The sequence below is a fragment of the Triticum aestivum genome, chromosome 7B (genome assembly GCF_018294505.1).
Source record: "Triticum aestivum cultivar Chinese Spring chromosome 7B, IWGSC CS RefSeq v2.1, whole genome shotgun sequence".
NCBI lineage: Eukaryota > Viridiplantae > Streptophyta > Magnoliopsida > Poales > Poaceae > Triticum > Triticum aestivum.
The window spans coordinates 2982343-2999705 of NC_057813.1; the positions used below are offsets into that span (position 1 = coordinate 2982343).

The 17363-nt window shown below is 50.7% G+C and overlaps 1 pseudogene; it reads left to right on the forward strand.

Moving 5' to 3' along the window:
- Positions 1–11388: 11388 nt before the first annotated feature.
- Positions 11389–14939, forward strand: LOC123161475 (coniferyl alcohol acyltransferase-like; annotated as a pseudogene).
- The last annotated feature ends 2424 nt before the right edge of the window (positions 14940–17363 follow it).

Genomic DNA, 17363 nt, shown 5'->3' on the forward strand with positions numbered 1-17363 from the left:
CATTCCTTAATGGTTTCCTTAAGGAAGAATTGTATATGATGCAGCCGGAAGGTTTTGTCGATCCTAAGAATGCTGACAAAGTGTGCAAGCTCCAACGCTCGATTTATGGGCTGGTGCAAGCATCTCGGAGTTGGAACATTCGCTTTGATGAGATGATCAAAGCGTTTGGGTTTACACAGACTTATGGAGAAGCCTGCGTTTACAAGAAAGTGAGTGGGAGCTCTGTAGCATTTCTCATATTATATGTAGATGACATACTTTTGATGGGAAATGATATAGAACTCTTGGACAGCATCAAGGCCTACTTGAATAAAAGTTTTTCAATGAAGGACCTTGGAGAAGCTGCTTATATATTAGGCATCAAAATCTATAGAGATAGATCAAGACGCCTCATAGGTCTTTCACAAAGCACATACCTTGATAAGATATTGAAGAAGTTCAATATGGATCAATCCAAGAAGGGGTTCTTGCCTGTGTTGCAAGGTATGAAATTGAGCTCAGCTCAATGTCCGACCACGGCAGAAGATATAGAAGAGATGAGCGTCATCCCCTATGCCTCAGCCATAGGTTCTATTATGTATGCCATGCTGTGTACCAGACCTGATGTAAACCTTGCCGTAAGTTTGGTAGGAAGGTACCAAAGTAATCCCGGCAAGGAACACTGGACAGCGGTCAAGAATATCCTGAAGTACCTGAAAAGGACTAAGGAAATGTTTCTCGTTTATGGAGGTGACGAAGAGCTCGTCGTAAAGGGTTACGTCGACGCTAGCTTCGACACAGATCTGGATGACTCTAAGTCACAAACCGGATACGTGTATATTTTGAATGGTGGGGCAGTGAGCTGGTGCAGTTGCAAGCAAAGCGTCGTGGCGGGATCTACATGTGAAGCGGAGTACATGGCAGCCTCGGAGGCAGCACATGAAGCAATATGGGTGAAGGAGTTCATCACCGACCTAGGAGTCATACCCAATGCGTCGGGGCCGATCAAGCTCTTCTGTGACAACACTGGAGCTATTGCACTTGCCAAGGAGCCCAGGTTTCACAAGAAGACAAGGCACATCAAGCGTCGCTTCAACTCCATTCGTGAAAATGTTCAAGATGGAGATATAGAGATTTGTAAAGTACATACGGACCTGAATGTAGCAGATCCGTTGACTAAACCTCTCCCTAGAGCAAAACATGATCAACACCAGAATTCCATGGGTGTTCGATTCATCACAATGTACCTAGATTATTGACTCTAGTGCAAGTGGGAGACTGTTGGAAATATGCCCTAGAGGCAATAATAAAAGCATTATTATTATATTTCCTTGTTCATGATAATTGTCTTTATTCATGCTATAATTGTGTTATCTGGAAATCGTAATGCATGTGTGAATAACAGACACCAACATGTCCCTAGTGAGCCTCTAGTTGACTAGCTCGTTGATCAACAGATAGTCATGATTTCCTGACTATGGACACTGGATGTCATTGATAACGAGATCACATCATTAGGAGAATGATGTGATGGACAAGACCCAATTCTAAACATAGCACAAGATCGTATAGTTCGTTTGCTAGAGTTTTCTAATGTCAAGTATCTTTTCCTTAGACCATGAGATCGTGTAACTCCCGGATACCGTAGGAGTGCTTTGGGTATGCCAAACGTCACAACGTAACTGGGTGACTATAAAGGTAGACTACGGGTATCTCCGAAAGTGTCTGTTGGGTGACATGGATCAAGACTGGGATTTGTCACTCCGTATGACGGAGAGGTATCACTGGGCCCACTCGGTAATGCATCATCATAATGAGCTCAGAGTGACCAAGTGTCTGGTCACGGGATCATGCATTACGGTACGAGTAAAGTGACTTGCCGGTAACGAGATTGAACGAGGTATTGGGATACCGACGATCGAATCTCGGGCAAGTAACATATCGATAGACAAAGGGAATAGCGTACGGGGTTGATTGAATCCTCGACATCGTGGTTCATCCGATGAGATCATTGTGGAGCATGTGGGAGCCAACATGGGTATCCAGATCCTGCTGTTGGTTATTGACCGGAGAGTCGTCTCGGTCATGTCTGCTTGTCTCTCGAACCCGTAGGGTCTACACACTTAAGGTTCGGTTACGCTAGGGTTGTAGGGATATGTATATGCAGTAACCCGAATGTTGTTCGGAGTCCCGGATGAGATCCCGGACGTCACGAGGAGTTCCGGAATGGTCCGGAGGTAAAGATTTATATATGGGAAGTCCTGTTTCGGGCATCGGGACAAGTTTCGGGGTTATCGGTATTGTACCGGGACCACCGGAAGGGTCCCGGGGGTCCACCGGGTGGGTCCACCTGTCCCGGGGGGCCACATGGGCTGTAAGGGGGTGCGCCTTGGCCTAATGGGCCAAGGGCACCAGCCCCACATAGGCCCATGCGCCTAGGGTTTAGAAGGGGAAGAGTCCTAGGAGGGTAAGGCACCTCCTAGGTGCCTTGGGGGGGAGGAAAACCCCCCCTAGGCCGCCGCACCCCCTAGGAGATTGGATCTCCTAGGGCCGGCCACCCCCCCTTGGCACCCCTATATATAGTGGGGGAGAGGAGGGACTTCATACCTGAACGCCTCGGCCTTTGGTTGCCTCCTTCTCCCTCCCCAACACCTCATCAACCTCCATAGTGCTTAGCGAAGCTCTGCCGGAGTACTGCAGCTCCATCAACACCACGCCGTCGTGCTGCTGCTGGTGCCATCTCCCTCAACCTCTCCTCCCTCCCTTGCTGGATCAAGAAGGAGGAGACGTGGCTGTTCCGTACGTGTGTTGAACGCGGAGGTGCCGTCCGTTCGGCGCTGGTCATCGGTGATTTGGATCACGTCGAGTACGACTACATCATCACCGTTCTTTTGAACGCTTCCGCTCGCGATCTACAAAGGTATGTAGATGCATCTAATCACTCGTTGCTAGATGAACTCCTAGATGATCTTGGTGAAACGAGTAGGAAAATTTTTGTTTTCTGCAACGTTCCCCATCATAGCAAGTGATTTACCTATTTTCAGATTTCGTCGCAACTTTATTGTTGATACATCTATTAGAAAAAATCTTATAAGTAATTTTGAAAGACCAATGATGAAGGGAAATTTACTTGTTAGCAATAAAATTATTAGAAAGCATATTGGTCAATATATTGTACCATTTAAAGAGACCGATAGTGACTTATTACTGCAACCAAAGCTTTTTACATTGCTTTATTTAAAGTTCATATCTAATTGGATATCTTTGCTTGCTTCATACTTGGCTTGTATTTGGTCTCCATTGAGACATGTATGCTCTAACTATTTTCATTTCAGAAATTTAAAGCCAAGGTTAAATTCTTTTGAGAAAACCGATACTATTATGATATCTTATCAAAAGACATCGGATATAGAGTGCAAAACACATTGCATAGCCGAATGGGGAGATTCCAAATCTGAACCATTTGTTTGCTTACCTCCAAAGCCGTTCTCACAGCAAGACCGGCTAAACAATAAGAAGTATACCTTCAATTCAAGCATGTGTGCTCAAATATTTGATTTGTTGCTGAAGAATAATTACATTAGAATTCTTGATCACCATGTCAAGCCATCAATCCAGGGACGAATGTATTGTAACTTGAATGATTCGTCCAAGCATAATTTTGAGGATTGCAACATGTTTCGTCAAATAGTTAAATTGGCCATTAAAAAGGACGATTTAAATTTGTTGAAACACCAAGAGATGACCAGTCTATTATGATTGGTCCTGATGGCAAAATTTTTTGCATCGTCTACTTCAAGCGGATCCATTTAAAGAGAAGGTAAAAGCTGCATGTGACGGGATCAAGCTTTCAAGTCAAGAAGTTGTTGAAGAGCATAATGAACATAATCTTGAGGGTGAGAATTCCATCAAATCTATAATGGAGACGCCAAGGACGGGGGGGGGGGGGAGCAAGCAAATCCAATGATCGATGAAAGCAAACCAAAAGAAAACAAAGGCCAAAATAAGCACAAGTGTAAGAGAACAAACATCACCTTCGCTGAATTATTGAAAAAATATCAAAAGAAGAGTGAATAGAAGACTGCTTATCGGCCAAATCATGCAAAGAAACCAAGATCACCCCCAAGGCGCAAATATGAGGATCGGTATTGGCAAAGTGATAATTTTAATGCAACATATTTATATCCTTATTTTGGGCCGCCAATGCCAATGTCGTGGATGCCTCCCTATGCTCATATAGATCCATATTCATCATGGGACAGGTATGATACAAGGGCACATTCTCCATATTATTTTAGACCATCTCACAAATACTATGCACATCCAAGAAGATCAACATTTGAACAATCACGCGTAACCGTTTCAATCATAAGGAATCGGTCCAGAGATCAAGGAAGAAGAAAGAGGTGGTAAAGCAAGTTTACCGCATGAAAAGAGATGGTCGTAAGTGTGCTACTTCAGATTTGATCTCAAATAACAAAGAGCCAATTAAAGTGTTGACATTGGCTACAAAAGGCAAAGAAGTGAAGCAATCAATTGATAAAAATCAGAGTGCCAAATCTGAAGAAAAGAAGTTGAGGGTGCACTAGGCCCAAAAAGAGTTGCCATTGGTTCAAACAAAATCACAGTCGAGGTGCTCAGTCGGCTTATCGTATTGGCAAAACAAGGAGTTGCAAAAGCTTAGTGCACAAGAACTTGAAAAATTAACATGGCATGGGTTCCCAAAGGAAGTACTCAAAATAATAATTATGTAAAAGCTTCCATTACAAGAAGTGCGGCAAAGGTGAAGAAGGAAAATAGTGAAAACTACAAAGGACCAAGCCGAAGGTTTCAACATCTTCAGTCTACACATTATCCATATTCTTCAACTATGACATTAATGCCTATGCCATGGAATTCGTCATCAGGTATGATTGGTAATCCTCAATGGGCTTATTTTAATCCATGGATGCAATATAATTTCTTACATCATGAAAGGGTATTGCCAAATCACTATACATTTGATTAGCTACAAGTTTGTTGTTGATCCAAAAGGCCGAAATACTTGATTTGTTATTTCATTTGTTTATTTCGGCTATATGTGCTTTGAATGAAGTTTACATGGTAATTGCCGATATTTATCTATCGTCCTAAGATTATGTCAATGCTTGGCCGGTGTAGTACTCTAACATCGTCCTTAGTTCGATTGGAGAGTGAGACAAGTACTATGGAGATTATGTTTTGATAGTTGAATTCATAACAATGGCCACGGTGTTGGTGTTGTTTATATATCTTTGTATAGTGCTCTTCTGTGAAGCCTCATGCCTCTTAAAATATTTATTGCACAATAATCAAAGCCGAATATGCAATGTTATTCGATTTGGAACTTTTGCCATATGTGCTAATCATATTGAGGCTTTCGGTGATTCATTATGAGTAGTGCAACAAATATCCAAGGGTTAACAATGTTTTGACGAATCACTTATAGTTTATCTTGGGGTATGTCCAGATGCAAAATTTACCTTGGGTTGCTTTAAAATTGATCATATATCTAGGCGTGAAAATTGGACAGGATTGGCATAGCAAACATACGGCTACCATGTTGGTCATGGTGCATTGCACGTCTATCAATAGCCAATGCTTATTCTTGCCAACATAGGTAAGGACGAATTGGAGCTCACCACCTCGGCCACTAATGAAACTTTTATGCAGGAAAAGTAAGGATTCGAGAAAGTTCGTTGTTGATTATCTGCAAGATCCTAGCAAAAGGATGGACAATATGGTTGATGGATGGTTTTGGCATGCATACCTATGAAACTTTATAGTCGGATTAATGAAGTTGAGAAAGTTTCACCCAAGCTTGCATCAAAATATTCACACAAGCAATGGACGATATAAACTTATCATCCTACGAATATGCAAAATGGCCAATGGAGTGTTGACATCGTCCTTAGAGCAAGCTATGTGCAAGTTATTTTTCGGCAAACAAGCTTTGCCGAGAAACAGGGGGGCATGTGTTGACACCACATATTGGCATGGTCAAACACTTATTTAAGATGGCCTCAAATGGAGAAGTGATATACATGAAAGAGTTCCGTATTGTTGATATGAACATCTTTGAAGTTTGGGTCATCACCGTCCGCTTTCATCTCGAAGGCCGAAACTATGCTCAAAGTACTAAGATTTTATATTCATAGTACAGTTTGGCCGATTAAGCCCCCAAGATGACCTTAATTGAAAAAATGATCTACACGAGTTGTCTTCGTCTCGTCAAGACGGTCGATTTTGATATAAAAATCGTCCAGATCCATGTTTGTATGCAAACATTAGAGAAATCAGAGTGCAGCCCTGTCATGAGGCGAGAGGTGGCGCGCCCCACCACACGCATGTCTCATGGGTAGCGCGAGGGAATAGCTTGTTTTGCGCAACCTATTTGACCCTTAAGATGACCTCTGATCAAAAAACGTTCAACATGAAATTTGTTTGTCTCGTCGAAACGGTCAAGATTGCTTTTAGGATCGTTTCCATCCGAGGTTGTTTACTACATCAAAAATTACCCGTAAGGTGCAGACAGTTTAAACCGAACAGTTTTGGAAAGTTCAGACAAACCCAATCCAAATTTGACTAGGGTTTTGGACGTGAATCCAAGATTTTTCCTTGCACGGAAAGTCCGGCCGCCTCTTATATACCTAAGGGGTGACGGCCAATTGAACAACACACAATCGATCAATTCATCTACCACTTTTTATCTTTTTTCTTTTTTCCTTAACCTAGTTCTTCTTCTTTCTCGTTCTTTGTTCGCTTTCCTTGTTGCAGGGCGGCGAACCTCGAGGCCCTAGGGGCGGTCAGGCCGCCCTAGGGCAGCCCATAGCCGCCACGCGCCCTGACGGGGTCCGTCCCGGGCGTGTGGGGTTTCGGGTCTTCAAAAGCACGCACCGGATTGCCTACGTTCTGCACTTCCAGACAGGTCTCCTTCGATGTGAGCTGCGGTGCATCACCCTCGGCGTTGGAGGTACATGGTGACGTGTTCGTGTGCGAACTCCGAGTTTGGTAAAATGTGTGTAACGGCTAGATTTTGTGTGGAGGCTATATAACCCCTCCACCCGTTCTCCATTAGAAAGAGAGCCATCAGAACGTGCCTACACTTTCACTACTAATTTTCTGAGAGAGAACCACCTACTCATGTGTTGAGACCAAGACATTGCAATCCAACCACAAGAATCTTGATCTCTAGCCTTCCCCAAGTTGCTTTCTACTCAAATCATCTTTCCACCATATCCAAATCTGTGACCGAGAGTTGAGTGTTTGGGAGACTATCATTTGAAGCACAAGAGCAAGGAGTTCATCATCAACACACCATCTATTACCTTTTGGAGAGTGGTGTCTCCTAGATTAATTAGGTGTCACTTGGGATCCTCCGTCAAGATTGTGGAGTTGAACCAAGGAGTTTGTAAGTGCAAGTAGATCGCCTACTTCGTGAAGATCTACCCTAGTGAGGCAAGTCCTTCATGGGTGATTGCCATGGTGGGATAGACAAGATTGCTTCTTCGTAGACCCTTCGTGGGTGGAGTCCTCCGTGGACTTGCGCAACCGTTACTCTTCGTGGGTTAAAGTCTTCATCAACGTGGATATACGATAGCACCACCTATTGGAACCACGCCAAAAATCTTCGTGTCTTAAATTGTGTTTGCACACTCCAATCCTATCCCTTTAATTTCTTGCAAATTGCATGCTTTACTTTCCGCTGCTCATATACTCTTGCCATGCTTGCTTGAAATGTGTTGTGAATGCTTAAACTTGTGCTAAAGCTCCACCTCAACTTGAAGAACTTAAAAACTGCTATTTTTGCTTATTGAGTGTCTAATCACCCCCCTCTAGACACCTCTTCTCGATCCTTTCAAAAAGTTAGGACGCTCAAATGGTGGTCTTACTACAGGTCATTTGCCCAAGAAACAACAATCTAAAGCAGCTCCACTGGCAGTGCAGCAGGAAGAACATGTAGCAGTCGAGCACGACGTGACAAACCAGCTTGAAGAACTAGATGCTATGAGGAAGGCCATGGCATGGCAGCTGCTAGAACTTCAAGTTGTCAAGAAGGCCCTGGCGAAGCAGCAACAAGAACATGAAGCTGTGAAGCATCTCCTTCCAGATGCACAGAGTCAACATGAATCTGTCAACAATATCATTCTAGAGCTGAAAAAAGTACTTGAAAATATCAAGAATGCCCTGCTAGAGCAACATGATGACATTGAGGACCTAGACTTAGGGGTGTGTGACTAGTACAACCGTATTCGATCTATCAACAATGGCCTCCCAGAGCAGCAGGAAAAAATTGTAGCCGTCAAGAATGCAAACAAAGAGAAAACTACGGCTATCAGAAAGAGGCTTGATGAACTTGATGCCCTGGTTAGGTACATCGTCAGGGTTGCTTCCAGGATGCCATGAAACTGGTTCATGTGTCTAATTTTATACTTCATTTTTTTACCATGGTTGGTTATTGTAATGTCTGAGAGACTCCGTTTGACAATTGTCAAGTTTGCGGTTTAATAAAAGAAGTGACATCTCAATTTGCATTCAAATTCAAATTTTGCACAAATTCAAATTTTGCACAAATTCATATCAAAATTGTCAAATATGGCCGCCAATTTTTGCAATATAGAAGAAATTGACCGCGCCTACAGACGGTGATGGTTATGGACGCCGTCACCAGTGTATGGTCCCACATGTAAGAAACCACGTCACCCATGTATGGACCCTCCTGCTAGCATCCACGTCAACACACAATGGGCCCACATGTCATAACCGTTGACTGGTTAGACGACCCATCGTCAGCAGAAAAATGATGTGTGGTCCCATTTGTAAGCAGCCATGTCAACATCTTCTTAGCCCATATGCCAGCAGCATTGACCGGTCAAAAATGACGCCCAATTATTATTGACGGCACCGTCGGTGATAAAACCCACGATGGACCCATGTGGAAGAAGCCACGTCAGCAACAGTTGGTCCCACCTGTCTGTCACTAACCAGTCAACCCCTCAGACCGATCACCAATGACGAAGTATTGTCGCCAAAATGATCTTACGCGACAGATTGGGCTACCATAGGTGACATTCTGGGCCGTCGCTGAAAACGGCCATCGGTAGCATTATTTGTTTAGTCACCAACAATGCGATCTTAGGTGACGTAAAAAGTGGTAAAACTGTCAAAATTTTATTTTCAATGACGGCGCTTCAGTGACGATGGGGTGAAGGCCAAAAAACCTCATGCTGGTATTTTCCGAGTTGAAAAAGGGTTGTACTTGACACAAATGAAACATCGTAGAATAGAGCAAATTATGTAGTGGAGGAAAGCGGTGGCCTTGACCGTCATCACCACTGGGCCGGACTGGACGGACCGACCAGGATTTCCCCGGGTCCCTGTCCACCTCCACAAGATCCCACCTGCAACAGGGCCAGCGAAAGAGACCACCTTTCGCCGAGGCTAGCTGAGAGAGGTGAGAGAGCAAAGGAGCTCGTACCTCTAGATCTGAAGCTGAGAAGTACCACGTCACGACCAACTCCCGCCGACGGCTAACCGCCCTCGCGATCAAGCCTCCGACAAACTTCACCTCCTGCGAGTGCCGCCTGCAGCCAAACGACGTCGCGTCACCCGCCAGTGCCGCCACCCTAAGTCCGCAGTCCTCCACCAAAGGCCGGAGTGACGAGATCCCCGGCGCCCGCACAGACTTCCGTGATGGCTGTCTCTAGTGGTTGCGATGGGGAAGAAGGAAGGGGAAGGTGGTGGCGGGAGGCGAAGCCTAGTCACCCTTCGAGTCACGAGTCGAGGCAATGCGAGGGCCTTTCCTCTGCTTGACAAAAGTGTTTCACTTCTATATTCTTGTTCTTGTCGGTTTATTTTAATACCATAAGGTCCAAAACACATTTCACTGTAGAAAACTTCTTAATCTATCGATCATGTTGTTTTGTCCGTTAGATGCGTCTTTCATGAATTTTACCCATTGTGAACCGAGCATAAATTAGATGGTTAGGTTTCTTGTTGTGAAACCAGCCCACCATAACTCATGTCCTGGATTTGGCACTGATTCTCGCGTTTTTTGTGGATTTATTTCATGCTTTCTGGTGATGTTCGTTTAGTGGGAGAAGACGTTCTCATTGACTACGAGGCATCTGTAGTGACTTATTCAATTTAAAAATGTGATGTCAACTCAGTATCTCGGAGGTGTGCTTAGTGATAGGGTGTGTGTGATGCGTTCATAGGACGGTTGTATGTCCGTGTATATAAACATATGTGATTATACCGTGTTAAAAACATTTTTTTATTAGTTTCCTTCATGGACGTGCCACAACCAGAACCAAGGGCTGCACACTTGGCCCGCATCTAATTCCGCATTGGAGAAGATGACCAAATGTACTCGATGGCTTGTAACGCGACGCAACATGCCGCATGGCAAAACGAGACGACTCCAACTGTGGTCTGATCAACATCATCCCGCTAACTACAAGGCGTCTATGATGACTTTTTCAATCTAAAGATGTGATGGCAGCTCAGTATCTTGAAGGTGCGCATAATGATAGTGTGTGTTGTGTTCATAGGGCAGTGGTATGTCCGTGTATATGAACATGTGTGATCATACTGTGTATACGAACATCTGAAATTGAAAGTTGCCACGTAACACACAAAAAATGCCCAGCGATTTAATTCTTTTCATCATCCCCGTGATATGGATCCAATGGCTGTTGGTGGTGTTCACTGGGACCTTTCTCGGGCGAACATTCGCCAGTTAACATTTTTCGTTTTTTGGAGGGACTATCTGTTGCATTTTGTTCTGCTTTATGGGAATAGAACTGTTATGCCCATTATTGTCAAGTGGGAAAACAATTCTCTATTTACCTGTTTTTATCATATTCTTTGTTTGGACATCTACATTTACATCTGGAGTTTAGCTGTTTACCTGGTTTTGGACTCCAGCTGCTGGCACGCAAGGTCAAAGACGAGGAGAAGGTAGATTGCAATAGCCGCCGTTCTTGGACTGGAGTGACCTCAGCCGGCGTGTCTTCGTGCTAAACAATGGGCACTCCCTGCACCCGTAATCGCCTATAGCATCTGGAGTTTAGCTCGTAGTTGTAGTTATCCTGCGTACTCGGCCCGCATCTGATTCTGCATTGGGGAAGATGACCAAATGCATTGGACGGCTTGTCACATCGGTGAGTCTACTTGGCATTGAAAAATGGCCAAAGGAAGAAGGAAAAGTGCTGCTTGCCAATTTTCTCTTCTTCTTTCGGAAAGTGCCGCGTGCCGAAACAAGACGACTCCCACGGCGCGCAGTCTGATCAACATTATCCCGCCGTCTCGTGCTCTCTCCACCGCTCGCTCCTACCTACGTCTACGTGTTGTCCCTCCCTGCGCCGCGTCCGTCCGTGCGCACGCGCGATGCCGCCGGCCGAGAGTTTCGCCGTCGAGGTCGTCTCGCGGACGCTGGTGCGCGCCTCCAACCCGCCGCAGGGATTCCCGGCGGTGCTCCCGGTCTCCAACCTGGACCTCATCCTCGGCTCTTTGTTGGAACCGCCACTGCCTCCCCGCAGCTCTCCTCTCCCTCACTCAGCTCGCACTGACTAGCCGTCGCTCGATCAGCAAGAGGAGGAAGAAGAGATTCAGAAAAGTTCAGAAAATGGTGGACACAGGGATTTTTTCAGCGCACGTACGCTTTTTCCTTTTTCTCGAGCACGAACTCGATCATGTCAACGAGCTACAGATAGGATCCAGGGTTTTATACCCGCGAGCACCGGTCTGCTAGGCCTCCCCCTGCACCCACTCGCCCACCCTCTCCCCCACGTCCTCCGCGCTCTGGCCACGTCCATGCACCACGCCCGAACGCGATCGCCACGGCCACCCAGCGCGCCCGACGCGGTCTCCCCCTTCTGTTTGCTCGCTAACAACCCGGCGTGGCACCGCGCACACACGCGTTGGCTCACGCACTCACACACGCACACCTACGCACACACACACCGGGCCCGGCGGGCCCGACACATCTGGTGCACGCCCATACACGCACCAGCCGCGCCCGGAGCGACGCCGCGGCTTATTCCGCCCAACACTCGCGTCCTAGGCCGCGGCTCAGAGCAGCCTGGCGTCCTCGACATCACCGTCGACCAGCAGTGCACGCTCCACCGCCGGCGCCCTCTTCCACTGCGGGCAGTCATGTTTGAAGTGACCCCGCTCCCGCACTTGTAGCACCGGCCCTTTCTGTTGCCGCCGAAGCCTGACACCTCGCTGCGCGCCCCGTCGTCGTCGTCCTAGGCTCCGCCTCGTTCCCGTTCCCGCGCCCGCCATTGCGCCGCCGTGAACATTAGTTGCCCGTCCGCGCGCTCGCCGCCTACCTGCCCGCGTCGTCGAAGCCGTTCGTCAAACGCCTTCAGCCGCCCGAGCGCTTCCTCGAACGGCATCGTCGACATGTCGGAAAACTGCTCGATCCCGGCCACCACCGTGTACAGACGGTCCGGCACGGGGTCGAGCAGCTGATTCACCAGCGCGTCGTCCTCCAACGTTGAGCCGAGCACTGCGTAGCGCGCCGCCATGCCACCGAGACTGCCGGTGAACACATCCAGGGTCTCTCTCTCTGCCATGCGCGGGAGCTCGAACTCCCCCCGGAGCGTGCCCAGCCGCGCCACGCGCACGCGGTTAGCGCCGACGAACCGCGCCATCAGGCTCGCCCACACTTCAGCGGCAGTTTTCTTCGCCGCCACCTACAGCAGCAGGTCCTCTGCGAGTGCGCCGAGCAGATACGCCCTCGTTGGCTTGTCCTTCTTCGCGATCACGGCGGCCGCCGCGTCCTCCGGCACGACCACCGCCTCCCACAGCCCGGCTGCATCAAGGTTTGCCTCCACCTTGATCAACCACGCCGTGTAGTTCTCTCCGGTGAGCAGCGGCACCTGCTGCGGCAACGCGCCGCCCGCTCCGCCTGCGTACGGGACGATCGACATCACCGGCGCGCTCTAACCTGGACGTAGCTCTGATGCCAATTGTTGGAAACACCACTGCCTCCCCGTAGCTCTCCTCTCCCTCTCACTCAGATCGCACTGGCTAGTCCTCGCTCGATCGGCAAGAGGAGAAAGAAGAGATTCAGAAAAGTTCAGAAAATGGTGGACACAGGGATTTTTCCAGCGCACGTACGCTTTTTCCTTTTCCTCGAGCACGAACTCGATCATGTCAACGAGCTACAGAGAGGATCCAGGGTTTTATACCCGCGAGCACCGGCCTGCTAGGCCTCGCCCTGCACCCACTCACCCACCCTCTCCCCCACGTCCTCTGTGCTCTGGCCGCGTCCAGGCACCGCGCCCGAACACGATCGCCACGGCCTCTCAGCGCGCCCGACATGGTCTACCCCTCCTGTTTGGTCGCTAACAACCCGGCGTGGCACCATGCAGACACGCCTTGGCTCACGCACTCACACACGCACACCTACCAGTCTACCACACACACACCGCGGACCCGACGCGCCCGACACGTCTGGTGTGCGCCCATACACGCACCAGCCGTGCCCGGAGCGACGCCGCGGCTTATTCCGCCCAACATTCCTTCCACGTCTTCTTCATAGCCGTTTACCCGGCGCCCGCCGCGGGCTTCCCGGCCGTGGCCGCGGCCGCGCGGGCCGCGCTCCAGGCCTTCCTCTCCCGCTTCTACCCCTTCGCCGGCCGCGTCGTGCCCAGCGCCTCCACGGGCGCGCCGGAGGTCGTCTACGCCAACGCTGGGGCCGAGCTCGTCATGGCATACGCCGACGCGGCGCTTGCGAACGTGGACTTCGCCGACGCCGACGCCTCGCTGGGGCGCATCCAGGTGCCGTTCGTGCGCGGCCTCGCGCTGTTGCTGTAGCTCGTACGGTTCGCGTGCGGCGGGTTCTCGCTCACCTGGGGCACCGACCAGCTGCTCGTCGACGGCCACGGCCTCGCCACGCTTCCCAACGCGGTGGCCTCTCGTGGGAGCCCCACCACGACCGTTCATCCCTCTTCCGGCCCCGCTCGCCGCCGCGGTACAGCCCGTCACTCGACATCGAGTTCGTGCATTACAACCCGGCCAGCCTCCCCAACACCCTCCTTGCCGCCGCCCTCGTGCGCCGCAACTACGTCGTGGACGCCGCCGAGGTCGACCGCCTCCGCGCGGCGGCCAGCGGCCCCTCCCGCCATGCCACGCGGCTCAAGGCCCTCTCCGCGCACGTCTGGAAGCTGCTTGCCGCGGCCGTGGGCGGCTCCGACACGGACTGCCGCATGGCGTGGCTCGTCGACGGCCGTCGGCGCCTCGACCCCGCCAAGTACAACAAGACGCACGTCAACAACTACCTCGGCAATGTCGTCACCTACGCGACGCAGGAGGCGGCCACCGAGACGGTGTGCTCCGCCCCGCTCGCCGACGTGGCGACGATGGCCGCCGCGGCCATCGCGGAGGTGTTCCGGCAGGAGCGGTACGAGGAGCTGGCGGACTGGATGGAGGCGCACAAGGGGGTGTTCATGGAGGGCGGGAAGTGGACGGAGGTGGTGGGGCTGGGCACGGGCAGCCCGGTGCTGGTGATGTCAGCGTTCGTGCCGTTCAGGGTGGAGGGGCACTTCGGGTTCGGCCCGCCGTGGCTGGTGATGTCGTGGGTGCGTCCGGGCCGGCTCGGGTCGGCTGCCATGACGGTGATCCGGAGCCCCGCGGGGGACGGGTCGTGGCTGGTCACCGCCAGGATGTGGCCGCGGCTCGCTGACGCCGTGGACGCCGACCCGGAGGCTGTGTCCAAGCCGGCCACCGCTGAGCGGCTTGGGTTCACCACGTGCCGCCGCGGCGAGCTTGTGACCACGGAGACGACGCAGCACGCCGTGAGCCGCATGTGAGCTCTCAATAGTAGAGTATCTCTAACATTTTTCCTTTCCATTTTTTAAATATAATATCTGGACCCTATAATTCCTCATAGGCTGAAAACATTTCAATCATGAGTGACTTAGGAGTTGTTCGGCAGTCCTCCAGCTCCCTGAAATCTCAAATCTCAGAATCCGTGGAGCTCCTTTCCCCTCATTTTTAGTTAGGCCAACTCTACAGCGCGACCCCAAACGAACGTCCGTTTTATTCGGATTCTGTCCGTTTGGGCAGGGGGATGGAGTCGTGTCCGGGCCTATCCTGGCATGCGGTGGTCGTGCGCCCAGCGTGCGGCCGCATCCTTTACCCCATCCTGTCCACGTCTATTTAAAAAAAGAGCAATGTTTCAAATGTCAAGCCCTACGGCCCCTAGTTCATCACGCATGCCGGCAACAAAGCCAGCGGCCTACACGTCCGTCGCCGGCATCAGCCAGCGGCCGGCAACATAGCCAGCCTCCAAAATGAATGGTTATCCTCACCGGCAACACAGCCAGCGGCCGGCAACACAGCCGGCCTTCAAAATGAATGGTTTTCTCGCCGGCACACAGCCAGCGGCCCAGCGGACGGGCGGCACCCATGCCAGCCTCCAAAAAACGGCCACTCCACGGCCGATCGGACGACCTAGTTTAGGTCGTCGGCGTCGAGCATCTCCTTCTGCCTGGCCTCGAACCAGGCCCTCATCTTCCTGCTCATCTTCGACAAGTCCACGCTCATGATCACAAGGGCCACCTCCTTCGCTTTGGTGGTGGCATTGGTGGCCTCGATGTCGAGCTGCCTTTGCCTGGCCTTGACGTTGTCGGCCTCGATGTCGAGCTGCCTTTGCCGGGCTGCCTCCTCCATGTCGAGCTGCCTCTGCCGAGCCGCCTCCTCCATGTCGATCTTCCTTCTCTTGGCCGCTTCCTCCATCTCAAGCTTCTTCGTTTGAAGCTCTAGGTATTGCTTCATTTGCTCATCCTTGCTTTGCCGCTTCTTCTCGTCCCTCACATCCTTTTGCGACATCATGCCATGCAAAGTGTCATGCAATGCAATGGATGAGGCATCACGTATGTCGTCAACCTTGGAGTTGGTCTTGCCCCTCGGCCTCTTCAACGCCTCGCCATCTCCACCTCCGGCGTACTTGGCCATCTTCAGGCCTCTCTTCCTTTGGAGTTCACGGTATTGGTCCTTGAACTTAGGACAGTTGTTGATCATAGTCCAACAATGCGTAAGAGTGAACGGCTTGTCATTGTGCCGGGCCTTGAATGCCTCCAAAGATTGAAATGCCTATACCATATGATCAACAAACAAGTGAACATGCAAACATGTACAAGGCCGAAGTCTCATGGCCGTAGCAAGGAAAGGGCAAGGAAGGAGAGCATACCATGTCCCCAATGCCGAGACCACTCACGGGCCGTGCTTGAACGCTCTCAAATGCGGCTTGATACTTGTTGCACTCTTGTTGGATGAACAACCATCTCTTTTGAATCGAGACGATGCCACGGTTGCTTGTAGGGATCAAAGAACTTCCTTTCATGGAATGTTTTGTGGACTCTTGTCCAAAAAACTATACCCTTTTGTTGCGCGCCGGTCCTTGGATCTTGGCTAATCTCCATCCAAGCTTGGCAAATCAACTGGTCCTCATCTTATGTGTATGAACCCGTTTGAATGCTCTTCCTCTTCTTTTGTGCTTCTGCTCTTTGTGTCAGCTCGTCGATGAACAATGGCTCGCCACTAATGGCAAAGTCATTGCTTTCTTCTTCATCACCATCACCTTCGACATAGATGTCATCGTCTTCATGCCACGAGTCGCCATGGTCGTAGTCAGCACGGTCGTCGGCCTCTTCATCGGCAGTGAACTAGTCGTGGCCATCCTGACTTTGGGTCTCCTCGGGGTCGTAGATAGGGACGTGCCCACCCTCGTAGATCACTTCCTCCATGAACTGGTCGTGGTAGGGGTCGTCGGCCGGTGCCGTTGGTGTTGGCATTCCGTCAAACAAGACGCGGGGGGACGGCATGGTGCCGGTAAACGGCGGCCGTGCTTGCTTTCTTTGCATCTCGACGGATGGCCGGCCGCCGCTGCTGGACCCAGGGGTGACGTTGAGGTCGATGACGGCCGAGGGGCGTGCTGTGGACGGCGCGAACATGCCAACATTCGGCGACCCCCCGAAACGGGTCTGGCCGTCGTGCCTTGGTGGAGGAAAGCCGGGTGACAAGGGTGTGGTCCGCGACGTTGGCGACTGGCAGTGCGGAGGCCGGGCGACCGACGACCCTGTGCTCGCCGGACCGACAGCCCCTCCAGAGAAACCGGGCGGACGACAAATGCCAGCCATGAGAAGGCCGTGCGCTTTGCCGACGATGGCCTCCTTCTCCTCGACCTCGGCCTTGTGCCGCGTGGCCTCAATCGCAGCACGCTCGGCCGCTCTCTTGGCCGCGGTGATGTTGGTCTTGGCGACCGCCCTCCGGCCCCTCCTCTTCGCTGATTCCGCGTCCAACTTGGCGATCTCCTCCGGCGTGCACTCCGACCGCGGCTTCCTTGGCGC